The 12143-nt window shown below is 40.6% G+C and overlaps 4 non-coding genes across 4 annotated transcripts; all 4 read right to left on the reverse strand.

Annotated features, from left to right (window-relative positions):
- Positions 1-2327: 2327 nt before the first annotated feature.
- Positions 2328-2468, reverse strand: LOC140550370 (U4 spliceosomal RNA). Its single transcript, XR_011979075.1, has one exon. It is a non-coding gene; the product is annotated as a U4 spliceosomal RNA (small nuclear RNA).
- A 2438-nt stretch (positions 2469-4906) lies between these two features.
- Positions 4907-5047, reverse strand: LOC140550443 (U4 spliceosomal RNA). Its single transcript, XR_011979144.1, has one exon. It is a non-coding gene; the product is annotated as a U4 spliceosomal RNA (small nuclear RNA).
- A 2437-nt stretch (positions 5048-7484) lies between these two features.
- LOC140550457 (U4 spliceosomal RNA) lies at positions 7485-7625 on the reverse strand. The gene has a single exon (XR_011979156.1). It is a non-coding gene; the product is annotated as a U4 spliceosomal RNA (small nuclear RNA).
- A 3146-nt stretch (positions 7626-10771) lies between these two features.
- On the reverse strand, positions 10772-10912 carry LOC140550415 (U4 spliceosomal RNA). Its single transcript, XR_011979118.1, has one exon. It is a non-coding gene; the product is annotated as a U4 spliceosomal RNA (small nuclear RNA).
- Between the last annotated feature and the right edge of the window lie 1231 nt (positions 10913-12143).

Raw genomic sequence — 12143 nt, forward strand, 5'->3', positions numbered from 1 at the left:
TAAAACACCTCATATGCAATCATGAATTTCAGAAATGCAACGAAAATTGATGCTTATGTAAGATTAATGATGTTTGTGTTATGCATTTGTTTTAACAAGAGGGATTCTCCTAAGTCAGGCAGGGGAAGTGTTCAGAAAGTCTCTGCAGGGACCGCTTTAAAGGTAAAGGTAAAGGTGCACGTATTTGTCACTGTACAGTGTGGACTGTACAGCGAAATGTGTCCTCCGCATTTAACCCATCTGGTAGTGAACACACACTCACACACACACATGTGTTAGGGGCAGTGAGTACACACACACACCCAGAGCGGTGGGCAGCCAACTCCAGCGCCCGGGGAGCAGAGAGGGTAAAGGGCCTTGCTCAAGGGCCCAACAGTGGCAGTTTGCCGAGCCCGGGAATCGAACCCACAACCCTGTTATCAATATCCCGGTGCTCTAACCGCTGAGCCACCACTGCCCCAATATTTTTGAATTTGGTGTATCCAAATCCCAGGCTGCTTTATGATGCCACCCCTGATTAAATCATTAAACTGTATCCGGTAGCTAAAACTGGTAAACAGAGGACCTCTAATTTAAAAAGGAGTGGAAAATGCTTCCTTTTTTCTGGTACCAACCTAGCCACTGTGTTTTGGACCAGCTGCAGGCGAGACAGGGTTGACTGCCCAGGAGCAACCACAGAATATGGTTTTGTGTAAAAAATATACCCATATGCATTTGTCGGTGAGTTCATATCTGTGATTGTTATTTACTATTCAATTCTAAGTTGTGTGGAGAGTTCACCTGGGCTTGGAAGTAAAATAGTTTTAGTAAATGAAATAATGAAACAGTTCATTTAATTAGACGTATTATCTATATCACTGTGCTATGTTAACCAGCGATTAAAAAAAATAGCAAATCAATACCTTAACAGGCGTGGTCTTTGTGCTCCATTAATTGACATTACCAGTTCATATAGGTGCCGAAAATTAGGAGATGTCGTGTTAACAGCAGTTACGGATCTGGGATTAGGATTTTATAAGTCCTATTTATGTGTATTTTGGGTGACAATATCTGATCCCAAATCCCAGATCCGCTTCATAGGTTTCTTTTTGCTTATGTTTTATCCTTTTGAAATGTGACGCAGTGAAACTTTCTGAGGGTTAAGCACGGGAGTTTTATATACGCTGTTTTAGGCTAGGATACTTTCTATTGTGAACACTGACTGTAACAGGTTTTCGCAGAAGCTTGTTCCGATAATCAAAAGAGCTGTCGCTGTACTTTCTATAGTGAACACTGAGTTTAACAGCTTTCCACATCCAATCAAAACAAATGTCGCTGTAATGGCTTAGCGGGTTCTACACGTGGACACCCCACTGTAGATAATTCGTGGTTTCCTAGTCCTTCTTATAAACCTCGGTGTTTATGTGACTCATTTGTTGTATTTGCCTGACTTGACCCTGGGTATAGACGGGTTTCTCTGTGACGTCATCACAGAGGCGGTCGCGCACCCCCGGGACAGAAAGCGACAGAGAGCAGCAGCCTGCACGCTATTGAGCAAAAATAACAAAGGGTTGTCTTGCAGTAAACTACAAAAAACGCAGAGAAGATGGATGGTTTAATATTCAGAGGGAAACCGTAAAGAGAATTTAAATCGAAAAAAAAGAACAAATGAAAGTAAACAAACTGATCCAACTGAAACTGAATTTTATTATTGGGTCAAAAAGAAAACATTAGGAAATCTGCGATGATTCCAGCAGTTGACTGATCCAGTAACCCTGTGACTTGTGCCCTGTCAAGGGGGTACTCCTGCCATACGTGCAATAATTTTGGATAGGCTCCGGTCCCACCGTGACTCCGAGCGGGAAGAAACAGAAAGTAAGATGAATGAGTAAGTTTGGTGCTAATGCTAAGCAGCTTGGCACTTAACAGAATTCGTTACAAAGCATAATGTGACATTTTGCTGCTTAACCCTTACTTCATTACTAGTCAGCTTTGATCTTGTACATTTGACCTAGAAACGAACCAGTAATAACAAACGCGAGGTCATGTTTAAAAACAATATAATCCTAGTGATGCACTTCGATATTACTGGAAGTCGATGTATATGAGTCTTAAAATGCAATGCTATTGTAAAAGTCTTATTTCATTAAGTTTTAGCTGTACAGGATCAAGCTATGAACTGGTCAACAACAGATTCCCCCCTTGTGGTTGCGTGCTTATTAGACTCAAAGACCTCGCTTCTATTTTAAGTCCGAAAGTATATAAAACACTGCATTGCATGTACCACATCCCTAATGACGCCAACCAAAAAACACTCTAACAAACCTATTTTTAACCAGACTCATCAGTCCCCGTAGAGACTGTCAAAAATTGCCAGTACCGACTATATTGCAAGTCGTTACGGCGGGGTATTGGGTAAAGTTTTCAACTAGCAATAATCGCGCCTCGGATAAACCTCATAGGCTACGATACTGCCACTGCGCAAAGCTGACTTCACGTTCCGTGGAGTTGAAGACTTTAGGGTCTGCGCTACTGACCTCACTGACGGTGTGTTCCCAAATCATGCTTAAAACCCTCTCAAACCACTAAACAAGGGGACTACACAACAGGTGAAGCTTTTTAACCAAAGTAATGTGCAAATCAACACTGCGAGCATTCATTTAGAAAAGTCCGCGTAAAGTTAACGAAAAGGCAGCGATGCATGTTGGGTAGCGAGAGGAGAGTGTTGGTAAATTAGAAGTAGAGGTAGGTATGAGTTTGGACAGTTAATTAGCATAGAAACATTGAGTAGGTTCCACAAAATAGCCCTTTTCCTATCCTCTGAACAACAAGCCAGAAGATCAGCTTGGATTATTTTGTTCAAGATATTTATTGCTGCATTGCAAGAAAAAAAATGAATGGCAAGTAACATAAAACACCTCATATGCAATCATGAATTTCAGAAATGCAACGAAAATTGATGCTTATGTAAGATTAATGATGTTTGTGTTATGCATTTGTTTTAACAAGAGGGATTCTCCTAAGTCAGGCAGGGGAAGTGTTCAGAAAGTCTCTGCAGGGACCGCTTTGAATTTGGTGTATCCAAATCCCAGGCTGCTTTATGATGCCACCCCTGATTAAATCATTAAACTGTATCCGGTAGCTAAAACTGGTAAACAGAGGACCTCTAATTTAAAAAGGAGTGGAAAATGCTTCCTTTTTTCTGGTACCAACCTAGCCACTGTGTTTTGGACCAGCTGCAGGCGAGACAGGGTTGACTGCCCAGGAGCAACCACAGAATATGGTTTTGTGTAAAAAATATACCCATATGCATTTGTCGGTGAGTTCATATCTGTGATTGTTATTTACTATTCAATTCTAAGTTGTGTGGAGAGTTCACCTGGGCTTGGAAGTAAAATAGTTTTAGTAAATGAAATAATGAAACAGTTCATTTAATTAGACGTATTATCTATATCACTGTGCTATGTTAACCAGCGATTAAAAAAAATAGCAAATCAATACCTTAACAGGCGTGGTCTTTGTGCTCCATTAATTGACATTACCAGTTCATATAGGTGCCGAAAATTAGGAGATGTCGTGTTAACAGCAGTTACGGATCTGGGATTAGGATTTTATAAGTCCTATTTATGTGTATTTTGGGTGACAATATCTGATCCCAAATCCCAGATCCGCTTCATAGGTTTCTTTTTGCTTATGTTTTATCCTTTTGAAATGTGACGCAGTGAAACTTTCTGAGGGTTAAGCACGGGAGTTTTATATACGCTGTTGTAGGCTAGGATACTTTCTATTGTGAACACTGACTGTAACAGGTTTTCGCAGAAGCTTGTTCCGATAATCAAAAGAGCTGTCGCTGTACTTTCTATAGTGAACACTGAGTTTAACAGCTTTCCACATCCAATCAAAACAAATGTCGCTGTAATGGCTTAGCGGGTTCTACACGTGGACACCCCACTGTAGATAATTCGTGGTTTCCTAGTCCTTCTTATAAACCTCGGTGTTTATGTGACTCATTTGTTGTATTTGCCTGACTTGACCCTGGGTATAGACGGGTTTCTCTGTGACGTCATCACAGAGGCGGTCGCGCACCCCCGGGACAGAAAGCGACAGAGAGCAGCAGCCTGCACGCTATTGAGCAAAAATAACAAAGGGTTGTCTTGCAGTAAACTACAAAAAACGCAGAGAAGATGGATGGTTTAATATTCAGAGGGAAACCGTAAAGAGAATTTAAATCGAAAAAAAAAGAACAAATGAAAGCAAACAAACTGATCCAACTGAAACTGAATTTTATTATTGGGTCAAAAAGAAAACATTAGGAAATCTGCGATGATTCCAGCAGTTGACTGATCCAGTAACCCTGTGACTCGTGCCCTGTCAAGGGGGTTCTCCTGCCATACGTGCAATAATTTTGGATAGGCTCCGGTCCCACCGTGACTCCGAGCGGGAAGAAACAGAAAGTAAGATGAATGAGTAAGTTTGGTGCTAATGCTAAGCAGCTTGGCACTTAACAGAATTCGTTACAAAGCATAATGTGACATTTTGCTGCTTAACCCTTACTTCATTACTAGTCAGCTTTGATCTTGTACATTTGACCTAGAAACGAACCAGTAATAACAAACGCGAGGTCATGTTTAAAAACAATATAATCCTAGTGACGCACTTCGATATTACTGGAAGTCGATGTATATGAGTCTTAAAAAGCAATGCTATTGTAAAAGTCTTATTTCATTAAGTTTTAGCTGTACAGGATCAAGCTATGAACTGGTCAACAACAGATTCCCCCCTTGTGGTTGCGTGCTTATTAGACTCAAAGACCTCGCTTCTATTTTAAGTCCGAAAGTATATAAAACACTGCATTGCATGTACCACATCCCTAATAACGCCAACCAAAAAACACTCTAACAAACCTATTTTTAACCAGACTCATCAGTCCCCGTAGAGACTGTCAAAAATTGCCAGTACCGACTATATTGCAAGTCGTTACGGCGGGGTATTGGGTAAAGTTTTCAACTAGCAATAATCGCGCCTCGGATAAACCTCATAGGCTATGACACTGCCACTGCGCAAAGCTGACTTCACGTTCTGTGGAGTTGAAGACTTTAGGGTCTGCGCTACTGACCTCACTGACGGTGTGTTCCCAAATCATGCTTAAAACCCTCTCAAACCACTAAACAAGGGGACTACACAACAGGTGAAGCTTTTTAACCAAAGTAATGTGCAAATCAACACTGCGAGCATTCATTTAGAAAAGTCCGCGTAAAGTTAACGAAAAGGCAGCGATGCATGTTGGGTAGCGAGAGGAGAGTGTTGGTAAATTAGAAGTAGAGGTAGGTATGAGTTTGGACAGTTAATTAGCATAGAAACATTGAGTAGGTTCCACAAAATAGCCCTTTTCCTATCCTCTGAACAACAAGCCAGAAGATCAGCTTGGATTATTTCGTTCAAGATATTTATTGCTGCATTGCAAGAAAAAAAATGAATGGCAAGTAACATAAAACACCTCATATGCAATCATGAATTTCAGAAATGCAACGAAAATTGATGCTTATGTAAGATTAATGATGTTTGTGTTATGCATTTGTTTTAACAAGAGGGATTCTCCTAAGTCAGGCAGGGGAAGTGTTCAGAAAGTCTCTGCAGGGACCGCTTTGAATTTGGTGTATCCAAATCCCAGGCTGCTTTATGATGCCACCCCTGATTAAATCATTAAACTGTATCCGGTAGCTAAAACTGGTAAACAGAGGACCTCTAATTTAAAAAGGAGTGGAAAATGCTTCCTTTTTTCTGGTACCAACCTAGCCACTGTGTTTTGGACCAGCTGCAGGCGAGACAGGGTTGACTGCCCAGGAGCAACCACAGAATATGGTTTTGTGTAAAAAATATACCCATATGCATTTGTCGGTGAGTTCATATCTGTGATTGTTATTTACTATTCAATTCTAAGTTGTGTGGAGAGTTCACCTGGGCTTGGAAGTAAAATAGTTTTAGTAAATGAAATAATGAAACAGTTCATTTAATTAGACGTATTATCTATATCACTGTGCTATGTTAACCAGCGATTAAAAAAAATAGCAAATCAATACCTTAACAGGCGTGGTCTTTGTGCTCCATTAATTGACATTACCAGTTCATATAGGTGCCGAAAATTAGGAGATGTCGTGTTAACAGCAGTTACGGATCTGGGATTAGGATTTTATAAGTCCTATTTATGTGTATTTTGGGTGACAATATCTGATCCCAAATCCCAGATCCGCTTCATAGGTTTCTTTTTGCTTATGTTTTATCCTTTTGAAATGTGACGCAGTGAAACTTTCTGAGGGTTAAGCACGGGAGTTTTATATACGCTGTTTTAGGCTAGGATACTTTCTATTGTGAACACTGACTGTAACAGGTTTTCGCAGAAGCTTGTTCCGATAATCAAAAGAGCTGTCGCTGTACTTTCTATAGTGAACACTGAGTTTAACAGCTTTCCACATCCAATCAAAACAAATGTCGCTGTAATGGCTTAGCGGGTTCTACACGTGGACACCCCACTGTAGATAATTCGTGGTTTCCTAGTCCTTCTTATAAACCTCGGTGTTTATGTGACTCATTTGTTGTATTTGCCTGACTTGACCCTGGGTATAGACGGGTTTCTCTGTGACGTCATCACAGAGGCGGTCGCGCACCCCCGGGACAGAAAGCGACAGAGAGCAGCAGCCTGCACGCTATTGAGCAAAAATAACAAAGGGTTGTCTTGCAGTAAACTACAAAAAACGCAGAGAAGATGGATGGTTTAATATTCAGAGGGAAACCGTAAAGAGAATTTAAATCGAAAAAAAAGAACAAATGAAAGCAAACAAACTGATCCAACTGAAACTGAATTTTATTATTGGGTCAAAAAGAAAACATTAGGAAATCTGCGATGATTCCAGCAGTTGACTGATCCAGTAACCCTGTGACTCGTGCCCTGTCAAGGGGGTTCTCCTGCCATACGTGCAATAATTTTGGATAGGCTCCGGTCCCACCGTGACTCCGAGCGGGAAGAAACAGAAAGTAAGATGAATGAGTAAGTTTGGTGCTAATGCTAAGCAGCTTGGCACTTAACAGAATTCGTTACAAAGCATAATGTGACATTTTGCTGCTTAACCCTTACTTTATTACTAGTCAGCTTTGATCTTGTACATTTGACCTAGAAACGAACCAGTAATAACAAACGCGAGGTCATGTTTAAAAACAATATAATCCTAGTGATGCACTTCGATATTACTGGAAGTCGATGTATATGAGTCTTAAAAAGCAATGCTATTGTAAAAGTCTTATTTCATTAAGTTTTAGCTGTACAGGATCAAGCTATGAACTGGTCAACAACAGATTCCCCCCTTGTGGTTGCGTGCTTATTAGACTCAAAGACCTCGCTTCTATTTTCAGTCCGAAAGTATATAAAACACTGCATTGCATGTACCACATCCCTAATGACGCCAACCAAAAAACACTCTAACAAACCTATTTTTAACCAGACTCATCAGTACCCGTAGAGACTGTCAAAAATTGCCAGCACAGACTATATTGCAAGTCGTTACGGCGGGGTATTGGGTAAAGTTTTCAACTAGCAATAATCGCGCCTCGGATAAACCTCATAGGCTACGATACTGCCACTGCGCAAAGCTGACTTCACGTTCCGTGGAGTTGAAGACTTTAGGGTCTGCGCTACTGACCTCACTGACGGTGTGTTCCCAAATCATGCTTAAAACCCTCTCAAACCACTAAACAAGGGGACTACACAACAGGTGAAGCTTTTTAACCAAAGTAATGTGCAAATCAACACTGCGAGCATTCATTTAGAAAAGTCCGCGTAAAGTTAACGAAAAGGCAGCGATGCATGTTGGGTAGCGAGAGGAGAGTGTTGGTAAATTAGAAGTAGAGGTAGGTATGAGTTTGGACAGTTAATTAGCATAGAAACATTGAGTAGGTTCCACAAAATAGCCCTTTTCCTATCCTCTGAACAACAAGCCAGAAGATCAGCTTGGATTATTTCGTTCAAGATATTTATTGCTGCATTGCAAGAAAAAAAATGAATGGCAAGTAACATAAAACACCTCATATGCAATCATGAATTTCAGAAATGCAACGAAAATTGATGCTTATGTAAGATTAATGATGTTTGTGTTATGCATTTGTTTTAACAAGAGGGATTCTCCTAAGTCAGGCAGGGGAAGTGTTCAGAAAGTCTCTGCAGGGACCGCTTTGAATTTGGTGTATCCAAATCCCAGGCTGCTTTATGATGCCACCCCTGATTAAATCATTAAACTGTATCCGGTAGCTAAAACTGGTAAACAGAGGACCTCTAATTTAAAAAGGAGTGGAAAATGCTTCCTTTTTTCTGGTACCAACCTAGCCACTGTGTTTTGGACCAGCTGCAGGCGAGACAGGGTTGACTGCCCAGGAGCAACCACAGAATATGGTTTTGTGTAAAAAATATACCCATATGCATTTGTCGGTGAGTTCATATCTGTGATTGTTATTTACTATTCAATTCTAAGTTGTGTGGAGAGTTCACCTGGGCTTGGAAGTAAAATAGTTTTAGTAAATGAAATAATGAAACAGTTCATTTAATTAGACGTATTATCTATATCACTGTGCTATGTTAACCAGCGATTAAAAAAAACGTATTTGTCACTGTACAGTGTGGACTGTACAGCGAAATGTGTCCTCCGCATTTAACCCATCTGGTAGTGAACACACACTCACACACACACATGTGTTAGGGGCAGTGAGTACACACACACACCCAGAGCGGTGGGCAGCCAACTCCAGCGCCCGGGGAGCAGAGAGGGTAAAGGGCCTTGCTCAAGGGCCCAACAGTGGCAGTTTGCCGAGCCCGGGAATCGAACCCACAACCCTGTTATCAATATCCCGGTGCTCTAACCGCTGAGCCACCACTGCCCCAATATTTTTGAATTTGGTGTATCCAAATCCCAGGCTGCTTTATGATGCCACCCCTGATTAAATCATTAAACTGTATCCGGTAGCTAAAACTGGTAAACAGAGGACCTCTAATTTAAAAAGGAGTGGAAAATGCTTCCTTTTTTCTGGTACCAACCTAGCCACTGTGTTTTGGACCAGCTGCAGGCGAGACAGGGTTGACTGCCCAGGAGCAACCACAGAATATGGTTTTGTGTAAAAAATATACCCATATGCATTTGTCGGTGAGTTCATATCTGTGATTGTTATTTACTATTCAATTCTAAGTTGTGTGGAGAGTTCACCTGGGCTTGGAAGTAAAATAGTTTTAGTAAATGAAATAATGAAACAGTTCATTTAATTAGACGTATTATCTATATCGCTGTGCTATGTTAACCAGCGATTAAAAAAAATAGCAAATCAATACCTTAACAGGCGTGGTCTTTGTGCTCCATTAATTGACATTACCAGTTCATATAGGTGCCGAAAATTAGGAGATGTCGTGTTAACAGCAGTTACGGATCTGGGATTAGGATTTTATAAGTCCTATTTATGTGTATTTTGGGTGACAATATCTGATCCCAAATCCCAGATCCGCTTCATAGGTTTCTTTTTGCTTATGTTTTATCCTTTTGAAATGTGACGCAGTGAAACTTTCTGAGGGTTAAGCACGGGAGTTTTATATACGCTGTTTTAGGCTAGGATACTTTCTATTGTGAACACTGACTGTAACAGGTTTTCGCAGAAGCTTGTTCCGATAATCAAAAGAGCTGTCGCTGTACTTTCTATAGTGAACACTGAGTTTAACAGCTTTCCACATCCAATCAAAACAAATGTCGCTGTAATGGCTTAGCGGGTTCTACACGTGGACACCCCACTGTAGATAATTCGTGGTTTCCTAGTCCTTCTTATAAACCTCGGTGTTTATGTGACTCATTTGTTGTATTTGCCTGACTTGACCCTGGGTATAGACGGGTTTCTCTGTGACGTCATCACAGAGGCGGTCGCGCACCCCCGGGACAGAAAGCGACAGAGAGCAGCAGCCTGCACGCTATTGAGCAAAAATAACAAAGGGTTGTCTTGCAGTAAACTACAAAAAACGCAGAGAAGATGGATGGTTTAATATTCAGAGGGAAACCGTAAAGAGAATTTAAATCGAAAAAAAAGAACAAATGAAAGTAAACAAACTGATCCAACTGAAACTGAATTTTATTATTGGGTCAAAAAGAAAACATTAGGAAATCTGCGATGATTCCAGCAGTTGACTGATCCAGTAACCCTGTGACTCGTGCCCTGTCAAGGGGGTACTCCTGCCATACGTGCAATAATTTTGGATAGGCTCCGGTCCCACCGTGACTCCGAGCGGGAAGAAACAGAAAGTAAGATGAATGAGTAAGTTTGGTGCTAATGCTAAGCAGCTTGGCACTTAACAGAATTCGTTACAAAGCATAATGTGACATTTTGCTGCTTAACCCTTACTTCATTACTAGTCAGCTTTGATCTTGTACATTTGACCTAGAAACGAACCAGTAATAACAAACGCGAGGTCATGTTTAAAAACAATATAATCCTAGTGATGCACTTCGATATTACTGGAAGTCGATGTATATGAGTCTTAAAATGCAATGCTATTGTAAAAGTCTTATTTCATTAAGTTTTAGCTGTACAGGATCAAGCTATGAACTGGTCAACAACAGATTCCCCCCTTGTGGTTGCGTGCTTATTAGACTCAAAGACCTCGCTTCTATTTTAAGTCCGAAAGTATATAAAACACTGCATTGCATGTACCACATCCCTAATAACGCCAACCAAAAAACACTCTAACAAACCTATTTTTAACCAGACTCATCAGTCCCCGTAGAGACTGTCAAAAATTGCCAGTACCGACTATATTGCAAGTCGTTACGGCGGGGTATTGGGTAAAGTTTTCAACTAGCAATAATCGCGCCTCGGATAAACCTCATAGGCTACGACACTGCCACTGCGCAAAGCTGACTTCACGTTCTGTGGAGTTGAAGACTTTAGGGTCTGCGCTACTGACCTCACTGACGGTGTGTTCCCAAATCATGCTTAAAACCCTCTCAAACCACTAAACAAGGGGACTACACAACAGGTGAAGCTTTTTAACCAAAGTAATGTGCAAATCAACACTGCGAGCATTCATTTAGAAAAGTCCGCGTAAAGTTAACGAAAAGGCAGCGATGCATGTTGGGTAGCGAGAGGAGAGTGTTGGTAAATTAGAAGTAGAGGTAGGTATGAGTTTGGACAGTTAATTAGCATAGAAACATTGAGTAGGTTCCACAAAATAGCCCTTTTCCTATCCTCTGAACAACAAGCCAGAAGATCAGCTTGGATTATTTCGTTCAAGATATTTATTGCTGCATTGCAAGAAAAAAAATGAATGGCAAGTAACATAAAACACCTCATATGCAATCATGAATTTCAGAAATGCAACGAAAATTGATGCTTATGTAAGATTAATGATGTTTGTGTTATGCATTTGTTTTAACAAGAGGGATTCTCCTAAGTCAGGCAGGGGAAGTGTTCAGAAAGTCTCTGCAGGGACCGCTTTGAATTTGGTGTATCCAAATCCCAGGCTGCTTTATGATGCCACCCCTGATTAAATCATTAAACTGTATCCGGTAGCTAAAACTGGTAAACAGAGGACCTCTAATTTAAAAAGGAGTGGAAAATGCTTCCTTTTTTCTGGTACCAACCTAGCCACTGTGTTTTGGACCAGCTGCAGGCGAGACAGGGTTGACTGCCCAGGAGCAACCACAGAATATGGTTTTGTGTAAAAAATATACCCATATGCATTTGTCGGTGAGTTCATATCTGTGATTGTTATTTACTATTCAATTCTAAGTTGTGTGGAGAGTTCACCTGGGCTTGGAAGTAAAATAGTTTTAGTAAATGAAATAATGAAACAGTTCATTTAATTAGACGTATTATCTATATCACTGTGCTATGTTAACCAGCGATTAAAAAAAATAGCAAATCAATACCTTAACAGGCGTGGTCTTTGTGCTCCATTAATTGACATTACCAGTTCATATAGGTGCCGAAAATTAGGAGATGTCGTGTTAACAGCAGTTACGGATCTGGGATTAGGATTTTATAAGTCCTATTTATGTGTATTTTGGGTGACAATATCTGATCCCAAATCCCAGATCCGCTTCATAGGTTTCTTTTTGCTTATGTTTTATCCTTTTGAAATGTGACGC

This window comes from Salminus brasiliensis, chromosome 2 (genome assembly GCF_030463535.1).
Source record: "Salminus brasiliensis chromosome 2, fSalBra1.hap2, whole genome shotgun sequence".
NCBI classification, from domain to species: Eukaryota; Metazoa; Chordata; class Actinopteri; order Characiformes; family Bryconidae; genus Salminus; species Salminus brasiliensis.